Genomic DNA, 12400 nt, shown 5'->3' with positions numbered 1-12400 from the left:
AGGAATGCCAAAAAAAACGACTTTTTCGAAAGTAGATCAGACTTTTTGGTTCTGATATGGGAAAGTGTAAAATCGTATTCGTATTATCCTGCGGCAGCTTGGATATGATAAAGTAAGTAGACTTTGTTGGAAATCGTATATAAATAAACTGGATTGTGCATATATGCGATCTTGTTAGTGTATATAGCCAATCTGATAGTATGTGGTCACTGATTGATTTAGTTAGCTGCAAAGTGATATCCAAGTTACCTACCTATCTATAAACTGCATTAATTCAATTCAAATTCAAAATCATTTATTTCAACTTAGATGTCAGTTATGACACTTGTTGAATGTCAAAATATAAATAACAATGTTAACTCTACCACTGGTTCCAAAAAAAGCCACAGTCCTGAGAAGAACCGGCGAAACAAACTCAGCGGGCTTTTTTTTTTGTTTTTTCTCAAATATTTTCTTTTTTTTAAATAAATAAAAATATTTACAATAAAGGAAAAAACAATTCAAAAAATACAATTAATAAAATAATAATAATAATAATGAAAAATGAAAAGGCCAGGAGCGAACGCCTCATTCCCACGTAGTGCCATCTAGTAAATAATCCTTAACTTTATAATATTAACCAATTATCATCGGAACACACAGTACTAGTTTAACTATACAAATTTATTTCAATACATATAAAGTTACAAATGATTTCAGATGCCTTTCAAAGTAAATGTACAAAAAAATATTAGTTTTGTAAATTATGATCCTTTTATCTTAATGGCAAAAATTTGTTTCAACATTATTCTTTTTTTAAAGACGATGTGTATGTATTTAATATTAATGTAGTTTTTAAGAGATATTAAATCATTCTTCATAAACTTTCCAACGCTAGACGAGGTTGTCTCAATGACAAATCAATTTTGAATAATAGCTTTGTTCGTTGAAAGAAAACATCGCAATTGAATAATAATGTATTTATATGTAATTGAAATTCCAAACACAATTACGATTCTGGTCATTTTTATAATTTTTGAAAACTGAATCGAAATAAAGAGTTTACAAAAAAAATCTAAAGAAATTGAAGATGGGTAAAATTAAGTCATTCAAATTCTAACTTAAGTATGTGTGTCCTGAAGTAAGAAGGAATTAGGAGGAAGAAGGAATTAGTAAGAAGGAATTTAAATGAAATAGATGGCTTTATCAGTGATAAATAATATTCACGGACAGGTTGCGTAACTGATTTATTAATAGTACTAACAAAAGTTAGTACTATTAATAAATCAGTTAATCAGCCCGCGACTTCGTCCGCGTGGAATAGTTCACAAATAATGCTTTATTTTAGAACAAATTTGGTCAGCATAATAAACGTTATAGTGAGTCAACCTTAACATATAGACATATGCTGTCTCGGACTTTTTTTTAGATCTTTTAAAGGCGAACAATTCTGTCATGCATTATTTTAGCGAAACTTTAATCGTTTCTGCAGCGCACGCAGCGGAAGTTCTGAAAAGGGAAAAAACTTCGATTTTGAAACATTCTTTATTGGTGCTCCGCTTGTATTGGTCTTAGCGTGATATTATATATATAACCTTCCTCGATAAATGGGCTAAATAACACTGAAATAATTTTTCAAATCAAACCATTAGTTCCCGAGATTAGCGCGTTCAAACAAACAAACTCTTCAGCTTTATAATATTAGTATAGATTATTGTAAAACTGGAAGTTTTTTTTACCGAGTAATTTTGTATATTGTTTTTTTTAAATATTGTTTTTTGGCTAGATTTTAAGATCTGGCTATCTCACACATACTGAAGCTCGGCAATAAATCATGTTTCACGTCACATTTGGAAGTAACCCAGTTTTGAAGTTCTGGCAAGACATAAGTAGATTGAAGTAGTCGTGGCCTAAATGATAAGACGTCCGGTGCATTTGTATCCAGCGATGCAGCGGTGTTCAAATCCCGTAGACAGGTACAATTTTTTCTAATGAAATACGTACTTAACAAATGTTCACGATTGACTTCCACGGTGAAGGAATAATATTGTGTAATAAAAATCAAACTCGCAAAATTATAATTTGCGTAATTACTTGTGAGTTCGTATTTCTGCCGTGAAGCTGTAATGCGTTTTGGTTTAAAGGGTGGCGCAACCTTTGTAGTCTACTGAGACATTAGAACTCATATCTCAAGGTGGCTGGCGGCATTTACATCCTAGATGTCTATAGGCTCCGGTAACCACTTAACACCAGGTGGGCGTGAGCTCGTCCACCCATCTAAGTAATAAATAAATAAAAAACATTGAATGACAAAATGCAATCATCATATCAAGTGATGGAACTACGCAGGTTTTCAAATACGGCGGACAGTTATTAATTTTCTAAGGGAATATAAATTAATGATATTTTGGGTCCAAGGATAACATCATGTGACAGAAACTTTAAACGCTAAATTGATGCTAAGCCGGAAAAATGTGAATCTGTAACAATTACAGTGAACCGTGGCTTGCTTTCATATTTTAGAATAGTTAAGTATTTATTAGAAACACTACAAAAAAAATTCAATGTTATTTTGTTCCAATCATAGCATATTTTTTTGATTATGGACTGTAAATATTTTCTAAACTCAAAATTCAGATATCTATCTTATTGTCAAAAAAGATTAGTCTTGTGTCAATATTATCAATTTCAAACTTCAGATACTTCGGTTCAAACGAATTTTAAACACAAAAGCCATCAGAAATCCTACAAAGAATTCCGAACGGGCTTCAGAACGACAAAAGACATTTTCCGAGTGAATTGGCTTGAGCGACCGAGTCGGAATCAAACATCAAATAATAACATAATAAGCGGATAATTCGAAATTTTTTGCTTCAATTTTACACTTACATAAATAAGAAGAGCTCGCTAACTTTCCTGCTATAACATCGAATTACTAGAGATGCTTTTATATCGATAAAAAATATGTTTTTACACAGTTTTTAAAGCTTGCATTATTTATTAAATATATAAGTTTATATAGAATTAATACGTTTAAATTTCTCTTTTAAATTACAGATTCATTGCACTTCAATTTACAGAAGGTCTAAGCTACAATAAAGTGGATGACACGACCAGAAACCCTGACTTTTTTTTCTTAAAACTCTGCCTCTGGCTCAGCCAGGAGGAGATTTATGGAAACGGTAGTGCAAGGTAGAGTGTGAAGAGGTCGACCAAAGAAGACATGGATGGAGTGTGTGAATGACGATATGAGAGAGAGAGAGGAGTGAGTGTTGAAATGACGGCTGATAGAAGAGAATGGGAGAGAAAAATTAGCTGTGCTGACCCCACCTAGTGGGATAAGGTGGAGAAAAATAAGAGAAGAAAGGCTCAGCCAGGAGTGATGGGACTTAACAGCTGCCCGAGCGCATCCAAAGGAGACCAAGTAACTCAAGAGCAGCTGCTTCGCGAATGAATCTACTACCGGATTAGAATGTGGACCAGCTGATAAGACTCGGTGAGAAACTCAGCGGGCTGATGTATGGGTTAAGTTGGACGAAGACGAGTACCTTATTCGTTACCGCTTTTTTTGAAATTGTACAATTTATTTTTGAAGTACTGATCTATAATCGAAAATAGTTAATAAGTGGTCTACAATTCGCTATGCCTTCTCTTAGTGATTTATAATTACATAAACCATTGTTGCATGCCAAGGTAGTTAGCAATCCATAGTCCATTGTTTTAAAATTACATTTATATTCCAAGTTTATTTGGAAAGTCGTTTAGCTTTCTAGGTGTAAATAGTATTAAATATAGTTACTACATTAATCTATTTGTATTTTACTACAGCCTAATATTGGGTTTGACTTAGTCTGTAACATTATCATTAGCTAATCTCGAATGGAGATATACAATTGAATAAGTCATCCACTTGAATCTGTACAATTGGAAACCTAGGAAATATAATAGTAATATGAGAACATAATGACAAGGTTGAACCGTAAAAGTAGTTTCAATAATGTCCACTGCTCTCGAAAACCGAAAAAAGTATCTAAACATCGAGTTAAAAATATCTTAAATGATTTTTTCAATGTTGACAATATCGATACTTCTCTCGTCTCTACGAATCGGGCCATTTAAATATTCGTCGTATTTTCATATCCAAGCGTTTCTTCTCACCTTTATTCCATGTTGCCTTTAACTTTTTACGCCTCCGGGTCTTATTATGTATTTCATGGATAATACAGCGAATTAAATAAGCACCGAATATTTTGTTATTCGTAGGAACGATATGTGGAGCTTGTTATGAAAGTTGATTACGTGCGATGGAGTTGCTGTTACTTTATGAAAGATGTGGTGGTATTTTTTTTATTTTTTTTTATTTTTATTACTTTATTATACTATGTAGTTTTTTTTGCTTATATGGGTGGACGAGCTCACAGCCCACCTGGTGTTAAGTGGTTACTGGAGCCCATAGACATCTACGACGTAAATTCACCACCCACCTTGAGATATAAGTTCTGAGGTATCTCAGTATCGTTACAACGGCTGCCCCACCCTTCAAACCTAAACGCATTACTGCTTCACGGCAGAAATAGGCGGGGTAGTGCTACCTGCCCGCGCGGACCCACAAGAGGTCCTTCCACCAGTAAAATAACAGAACTCACGGCCCGTGTGGTAATAAGTGATTACCGGAGCCCATAGCTTTTTCCTATACTGCAAGTAATATACTGTCATGGGATTCCTCCACTTTGAATTCTGTACAAATATATAATCGGAATACCTTGAAATGTGAGCTCACTTTATATATATTATATTTTTATTGATGAAAAATTAAACAAAATATTAAAAAAAAAGACACAATTAAAATCCTAGCTAAAAGTCATAACTACGTTCGTACACAAATTTCTTACTTTTTAAATTTAAATGGTACTCTTAAACCAAAAAAGATATATTCGTTTTGTATTTATTTCCTTGGTTTTAGCGTACCTATTGTTAAATTTACGAGCAACACTCCACACCGCATATCGTCGGAACGAAGTATACTGCACTGTTTTATGTTATGAACACACAAACGCGTCGAGGATGCCTATTTACGAATAATAAAAACAAGGAAGAGCAATGAATCTGGCCACCTCATCTCGTCGCCTTAATATTTTACGTGACCCCTAAAATTCGGGAGGGAACCGACTGACGGGCCCCCGCCACACTTTTCATTAAGTTCTGATTAACCGCGAGAGTTCGCCGAGAGCCGAGACGTCATGTTGGCTCCTCGAGGTTTTCGGCGGAGTGCAAAAGTTTTATGATATTATGATTACTTGCATGAGACGAGCTCTGGCGGACGTGAGATCGCCTTTATACAGGTGATGAGTTAGGGATCCGACGCAGACACGGCAAGTCTTTGTTCTCTTGACGCTTCATTACAAAGACGAATTGACGTAAAATTTTACACAGCACATATCGTCTTTTCGCGTTAAAAGTGTACAATTTCCAAAGATATTCGAGATTGAGTTAATATGCGGAATCATTTGGTATCACCAGTATTTTTCTTATAAATACTGTCAAAAGAACGTAGTTTAGTGTTTTTTTTTAATTTACCTGCTTTGACTATGACTATTACGTAAAAATATATATATATAATTTTATCTTATTTTAAAACACAGATTTGGAATTACAGAAAATTTGGAAAATAGAATTTACAGCAATTTGGAACGCCTTGTGGTGACCGGTAAAATAGAGGGAAAAAGGCCTAGGGGTAGAGGTCCCAAACGATGGTCGGACCAAGTAGCGGAGGAACTGGGGATACCTATCAGCGACGCACTCTACCGGGCTGCAGGGCGGGATCGATGGAGACAGTTGGTTGACGAAATCGGACGGAGTCACAATCCTCAGCAGTGAGGAACCGATCGAAGAGAGAGAGAAAACACAGATAATGTAACTCTGGTTAAAAATTAAAAATAAATGTTGCAAAAGTGATTAATATTAAAAATATCACATGTTAAACCTTTAAAACACTCTCCTGTAAAATTAGTAAGTTTTGAGATTATACAGTTTTAATGCGAGAAGACGATATATCGATCGTATAAATTGTGGGTTCAGAAACGAAGACACCGTGGTAGTGCTGGTCATAATATGGCATAGAAGAAGCGTGATTAAGAAAAATACATGTTAATTTTACTAATGTGTTTTTTTTGCCTAGCTCTTGCCTGCTCGCAACATACTTCAAATTAAGGTCAGGTAATCATAATTCTCTGATTGATACAATATCTCGTGGATAGTGTATCTGCTACTGAAACTCGCTGTTTAGTTGTATCCGGAAGTTAACGAGCTCACAAACCCCCCTAGTGTTGAGTGGTTACTGGAATCCATAGGCATCACAAAGTCAATGCCCCTACTCACCTTAAGACATGAGGATCAACTTCATATGTATTTTATAACGGCTGTTGCATTGCTAGAAACACGACGCTTGCTTGTTTTGAGGAAAAAATGAGGAGGATTGCGGGTACGTACTCGTACGGGCAAACATGGCTCTTCCACAAAAATGTGGGTTCACGAAATGACTATTGAATTTGTTAAGCAAATAAATATTTATGCATAGCTTAGCTTAGCTAATGAATAGTGTTTCCCGCTAATGATAATGAAACAGTTTTCCTATTTATTTTAGTCAATAAATACACGTGTGTATGTTATGATTAATATCAAAAGTTTTAGTTATTAGTCATGATTAACTTAATCATTATCATCATCAGCTCACAGTCGTCCACTGCTGAAGGTAGGCCTATTCCAAAATTGATAAAAGTGATTGAAAAATTAACGTGTATTATTAAAGCTACATTTGATCTTATCTTGTTGTTTTCTGAATCTCTTGTAAGCTTATAATTAACTAGCGGCCCGCTCCGGCTCCGCTCGGGCTTTAACAACAAATTTCAACGATATTTGACGTTTTTTTTTTTTTTTAATTAAAAGAACTCTTATTACGGCATAACTATAATAGTTAGACATATACTGTCGTGACTTTTTTTGTACATAATAATGTATTCTATAAAGTCGTAGTGCATTATTTTATTCTATCATCAATAGTTTTCGCAGGGCACGAGATGTAAAGAATATTTTAGGTAATTTTTTTACACCTTGGGTTACATTATTGAAGTTTTAGTAAGGATCCACAATTTTTATCAAAAAAGGTTTATAGCCTATGTCACTCGGGAATAGTGTAGTTTCTAAACAGTGAAAGAATTTTTCAAATCGGTTCAGTAGTTTCGGAGCCTGTTCAAACAAATCTTGCCTGTTCAAAAAAAAACAAACAAACAAATCTTTCCTCTTTATAATATTAGTATAGATTGACTCGATAGTGCAGTAGTTAGCGGCGCTGAGTGTTGCGCCTAGGGTCGTAGGTTCGATTCCCACATCGTGTGATGAAAAAGTTTGTTTGCTCTTCGTCTGGGTGTTTATTATATATACCTGCATTTATTTATATATATATATATATATATATGCATTTATTTAAATGTATGTCAGTCTCTGCTATCTAAAACACAGATTTTTTTTTTATCTTCGTGATATATTGATTTCTTTCCCGTTATTTATTTATTCACTTTTTTTATTACCTTACGTCACGTGGTGCGACGACGATCGTGGTCCTGCACGGACGAAAGCTATAAACTATTCGTAACATCGGATATCATATAATGATAATAAAAAGTCATCTTAAACCCTAAATATTTTTAAATAATTAAAAATGATTTACGACTCTACGACTCTAGAAAACCGAAGTATTATCCAATGAGGTGTTATGTAGCAGCAACAGACCATAATAAAAACTTCATTAGAAATAATTGGTATTATTAACATAACATATTGAAACTTCTGGCTCATGTCGTACTGTGTTGTCATGTCTATCTTCTCATTTAACTATTTAGAACGCCAACAATATTTCATATCATTAACACCATGATAAAATATTAAGAGCTGTTAAAAAATGTCATATAATTATTTTAAAATATAAAAACCAGTGACAGCTCTAATTGAATTGTTCTGTGACAGACAAGACGAGACACACGGCTCGTACTAGTGGCCAGCACTCTTTCCTTATTATACAGCACTATCTGTTAATTAGTACCAGTATTTTATGTGTTACACACGCTTCACCGATCTCAGTTTAGTATTCGAGGACAATGTAGTCTTTAGAACCGAATAACCATAATCTTACGGGACAATGTTAAGAGAACACCCGGACACAGAGTAATTTGAGGATATTTTTTTTAAATTATATCACAATCTCCTCTTTCATATCTTCTCGAAGAAAGTGTGAAAGGAATGAAGCTCGAATTTGAAATATCTATATGAAAAGTTGACATTGTTTCATTTTTCCTTGATAGAAATAACGCACATAAAACTTTGACTACGTGCTTTGCATTATTTATGCGTATGGGGCGAACATGCCCACAGCCTATCTGTTGTCAATAAGTGGTGACTGGAGCCAACAGACATTAGAACCTCTATGTTATCCAGATTAAAACACGAGGTCAAAATCTGTATTATGTGCCGGCTATGTCATCCCTCGTAACTTATGTACACCAAATAGATTATAGCAAATGCTTAAGCTGTGGAATTAGGAAATTCATTTCCCCCCTTTCGAATTAGGAAGGTTGGAAAATAAAGAAAATTTGAATATAATTTGGATCCTTACATAATTTCGGTGTAATTGTATTAAGAGATGCGAGTATGCTGGTGTTCCAATCTCGTAGTCAGGTCCCATTTTATATATGAAAATGTCTTTTTGAAAGTTATTCATGAGCAGCTTCCACGGTGAAGGAACAACATCGTGTAATGAAAATGAAACCTGCAAAAAGTATGAATTTGTGTAATCACTGGCGGTTTTGTAAGCTATCCCGGGTGGTTATCCAAATGATGCTGGTTTTTTAAAGAATGGACCTGCTGTTATACAATTAAATCAGAGTTCGAACTCAGATCATAAGGTAGGTGACGAAATTGACGTTGGGCTGTTTATGGCCTACGGTATCCACTTAACAACACGGGAACTATGATCTCGTTCACACATAAACTTTTGCTGTATATAGGCTTAACAACAAATGAAATTCTCTGCCCATATAAGCGAATACAGAAAAGAATCCAATATTTCAGAACGTAAAACGTTATTAGATCTAGATAAGAATGTACGTCCAATACATTTCTTTCACTAGTAGGGTCAAGTCAGTTTATTAACCGCCGGAGTTTCATCCCCGAAAGTTCTTCTAGTGCGTGAGTCTATCGTAGATATTAAGCACTAAATCCTTAAACTTTAGACGTTTCAAATATTGGAAAAGCCGAATAAAACTTCAAACTTAAAGGAAACATTATTTTTAGTAATACAGCGACTAGAAGATTATTTATATCGATCAAATTTTACTGTACATACGAAAAACGTTATGTAACACAGAAAACTTTAAATGTAAAATTAATGTTTACCTTTGCATAATTCAAACAAAGACTGCATTCGTATTCACCCCACGAAAACAAGCAGATAAAAATGCAAACACGCGCAATTGTCTCGAGACGAACAGAGGCGGTCGTAGGTGGCTTTTTCCGGACACGAATGTTTTCTCGGTCATATGAATTTAGATCGGCCGGTATTAGAGGGAAGCGAAGCCATCGGGAGACAGGTAAATCGAACTATTGGAATAAAGGGTAAAGGTAAGCTCGGCCCAACCAAGCGGAATGCGGCCCGTTTGGTACACGCGGCGCGACCGCCACTCATGTAACGATTCTTATGTGAATTTAGGAGGGCACTTAAACAACAAATAGAAGCTTTTGTTGTACATTTGCCCGGCGGCGACTGAGGGCACGCCGCGTCGTCTACATTGTTTTTAATATTTCTTTCGACGACTTTATCCCTCTCTTGTAATAAAAGTAGATTTAATTATATTGAATTGCATTTCATTTTCTTGGTTTTTAACTTTAAGAAATATCGTTACTGCTAATATATTTTTTGTCAGATTACTTTCGCGGTAATTGTTTTCGCTTTAGCGCTTTGTTTGATTCTGTCGTTCATAATGCTAATAAAAATTGTAATAAAGGTAAGGTAACATTGGTTTTTAAATAGCAACAGCTAAATGATCAATTATTGTACCATAGAACTAATGTCTCAAGGTGTGTGCCGGAATTTAAGTTGTTGATGCCCATGGGGTCTGGTAAACTATTTAGCACCAGAAAGACCGTGAGCTCATTCGCCAGTCTAAGCAGTAAACAATAAAATTTAGGCTATTAAAATACTCTGGAGATCTTGTTTAACACAAATGTTTGGATAACCTTTTATAAACATGGCTATATTTTAAAATATGTAGTTTATCCAGTGTAGTTTGTCTGCTCGTTATAGGCCCGCGGCCGAGTGATTCGAGAGATCATCAAAGGTGAATGCCGCCGGCCTTTTTCAGACATAAGATTGAAGACTTCATTATATTATCGACGTGGTCGGAGTCTTCGTAGCTTAAAGAATAAGAAAGACATTGTGCATTCGTATCAAGCGATGCGACTGTGCCAGTGTTCAAATCCCGGAGGTAGGTACCAATATTTCTAATGAAACACGTAGATAGGTACTTATTTAATAAAATTTCAACAAATTTGAGTTAACTTTTACGCGATCGTGAAGTTAAAAAACTCGAATTAAGCCCACTTTTATTTTTATTTTTCTCTTATATAGGGCCGAACCTCCTACGAGGTCCCCGCGCAAAAGGGGCGCGCGGGGTATGTGAGACTCTACGATCTGCATGGTGTTGTGAGCAGACCGCGGGCCCAAGAATTTTAGGGCCCACCCACTAAACGACTCCCCTGCACTCTTACACCCGACATCCGATCCCCTCAGAGGTCAGAACCCGGATGAGGTAGGGGGGTTACCGCGGTCAATACTACAACCAGACGGCGCGGCTCACCCGAAGGACGCCCAGCCGACGGAGTCTTCGAGGCGAATCGAAGGCTCTGAAACGTCAGCCGTCTCGGTACGGCAGCCCGTCAGGCCGCCTAGACGGTGCCGCTGGTGTCCCGGAATACCCCGCTGGACCAGAACCAGCCTGCCGGGTCGGGATGCGATACACCGCCGACCGGTCGCTCTATTACTCCACGGCAGCGCGCTAGAGTGCTGGTAGCGCGCCGCGCAGCCTCTACCCCCTCAGGTCGCCCCTTGACCTTCACCGGGGGGAGGCCGCTAACTACAGGGGCCGGGACGTACGGGCGTATTCCCGCCTCCGACCCCCGGCTCGACGGCGACGGATCGGTGCGGAAAGGGAAGAGCTCTCCCTCTCTCAATTCCCTCAAAAAATTAAAGGCCAATCCATCATTTAAACAGGTTCACGTTTTAACTTTATGCGTACGTAACTTTATGTTTTGAGCCAGAAAAAGGTCGCAAGGAGGTAACTCTCACTGTTACACCTCAGCATCTTCATTTGAATGATCAGCAACTTGAATGGTATGCACATTCCTTTCGGTTGTCGCCCATGTTTCGCTGCCATCCATAAGAACAGGTAGCATGGAGGTAACTCTAATAATTGAGCTTTAGAGCTTTTATCATATAACGTAAATTTTTTAGCATAACTGACTAATTATTGTAAATGCTGAAATTTGGTGGATAATATAATATAATACACGGTTTTGTGTATTTTCAGTAAGTCATATTGCTACAAAGGATGCAAGGACCTCGTGCATTCTTTTCCGTTTCGTTCGGTCTGATGTCAATTTTGTCCAAGCCATATTGTAATCTATTATTTTCATCGGTTTTTACAAGCTGTGTATATAATTTAAATAACCTTTACAGTTTAATTTCCCGTTTTTTTTTAAGTGTGATTAGAGTATATTCGACGTTTCGATTTCTTTATAGTTTTCGTGGTCACTAATAAATAATCATGGAGAATGGACATTTAAATAAGTAATTGGAATTGTTTTATGTTTTTTCTGGCTTTGATACGAATTGCATTAACATGTTTTTTTGAAGACATAAATTTTCCCGGAGAGCGGTTTGCGAGTGGCCGCAAAGGCGTCTTGATGCGATTTCCGGCCCGCTTTCAGAGGCGTTTCCTTCCCCATATTAATTCTAGTTAGAGCACGATCTGCTTCTTGTCCGGATGCTGTTTCCTCGATTCAGAAATAAGTCTTAAGCTGTATGAATTATTGAATGAGTTGAAGTATTCAAATTCATTTTGTAATCTACATCAAGTAAATAAGCAAAACATCACAATCACACATCAGAGTCTTTTCTAGTCTGCCGATCATAGTGTCATCAATGAATAAAAAGTGAGATCGGTTGATTTGTGCATCACCTCCATAAGAAATATTGTCACCAACAATACAAAAGAGAAAAAGTAATTTCTAAATCTTGAGGTGTCATTTGTTTTGATCGAATCTTGATCATAAGGCAATGACTAATGGATATAAATTTTAGTCTATATGTGTT

Source organism: Bombyx mandarina, chromosome 04 (assembly GCF_030267445.1).
Source record: "Bombyx mandarina strain Sakado chromosome 04, ASM3026744v2".
In the NCBI taxonomy this organism is placed as follows: Eukaryota; Metazoa; Arthropoda; class Insecta; order Lepidoptera; family Bombycidae; genus Bombyx; species Bombyx mandarina.
This window is presented reverse-complemented; position numbering follows the sequence as displayed.